The sequence below is a fragment of the Onychomys torridus genome, chromosome 1, assembly GCF_903995425.1.
Source record: "Onychomys torridus chromosome 1, mOncTor1.1, whole genome shotgun sequence".
Classification (NCBI taxonomy): domain Eukaryota; kingdom Metazoa; phylum Chordata; class Mammalia; order Rodentia; family Cricetidae; genus Onychomys; species Onychomys torridus.
In genome coordinates this window covers 120,696,637-120,698,178 of record NC_050443.1, presented here as the reverse complement: position 1 = coordinate 120,698,178, position 1,542 = coordinate 120,696,637, and positions in this window count along the sequence as shown.

Sequence of the window (1,542 nt, the reverse complement as noted above, 5' to 3'; positions counted from 1 at the left end):
CGTCTGCCATTTTGCCTTCCCCGCCAGGAGCCTCAAACCTAGAGTCAAAAAATTCCTCTTCCTTAAGTTGACTTTGACAGGTATTCTGCCACAATAATGAGAAAAGTAACTAACACGATATTTGTACTAAAACGGGAAGTCCAAGCATTGTATTAGTGGGAGATTGCTCCGATTTGTTGAGGAAAAGGGAATTGAAAGCCATATTTGTGAATCTGTCATGCTCCTTTCTTTGTCTATCAGACTACTGAGACAATGGACCCAAGAAATGAGAATTTCCCCAGAAATATGCTGGGAGAAGAAAATATTGAATTGGTAGAACAACCAGAAGAGGGTTTTGTCTCCTGAAGAAAGGTGTACACCTTGTCAAAGGATCTTGTAGGAAAGATTTGGGAGCTGAGAGAATGGTGGGCCAAGGGCCCACACTTGGATCAGGACTGCTTAGTTATGCATACCAGCATCCTCTAAACCTCAACCTCATGTCAGGACCCTGAAGATGGACTTGGAGCAGGGCATCTCTGGATCTCTCTGTCCCTTTCCCCAATGTAACCATGTTGGATAAATCTCCCCCTTTCTGTTTATGAACTTGTCTCTTTTAAAAAAGATTTGTTTTCACTTTATTTATGTGTAAATGTGTCTGCATACATGTATGCTTTCTCTGTCTCTCTTGTGTATGCGCACGGGAGTCTCTGGGTTGTAGTTACAGGTTGTTGTGAGCTGTCTCTCAGGGATGCTCAGAATCAAATGGGTCCTCTGCAAGAGCAGCAGTTCTTTTAACCACCGAGCCATGTCTCTAGTCCCTTAACTTGACTCTTTTAACTAGCTTATGAAGGATGGGTAGCCAAGTATGGCTTGTTGGGACTCGGGCAATGACTCTAAATTCAGTAATACCCTCTAAGCATACAAGTACCCAGTACCCAAAGTGTTTCACTTCTCCACCCAAATGGTAAATAGAGACCACAAAATGGGCTGAACTTCCAGTATCTGTTTGCGTACTCTCTGTAATTCTGTATGTGTGTGATAGGAATGAAAGAGGATGGGATACTTCAAGTACAAGATTTCTTTTTAAAAGGAACCTGTGACAACTGGCTATTGTTGCAACCAATATACCTTTGTCCTGTCAGAGGAGGAAAGTCTCTGTTGTCATAAAACCTCTGAAATCTCCCAAAGGAAATCTGAATTTGTCTTGAGGGGATTGATGACCGGGAAATTTCATCCATGTATTTACCCATATGTAGAAACTTGTGTTTTTACATCCAAGGTCAGTGAAAACACATCTGTACAACAACGGATCCATGTACTTTTGTGGCAACATTTGTTATCATAGCCAAAAAGTGGAACCAGAACTGGTGAGGTGGCTTAGCAGTTCAGAGGGCTTGCTGTTCAATTTCGGGAGCCTGAATCTGCATCTCAGCATCCATAGCCAGTGGCTTTCAGTGGCCTGTAGCTTCAGCTCCAAAGGTTCTAATGCCCTCTTCTGGCCTTCTTGGGCACTGCATGCACATGATGCACATACATGAAGACTCATACACTTTGTAATGAATA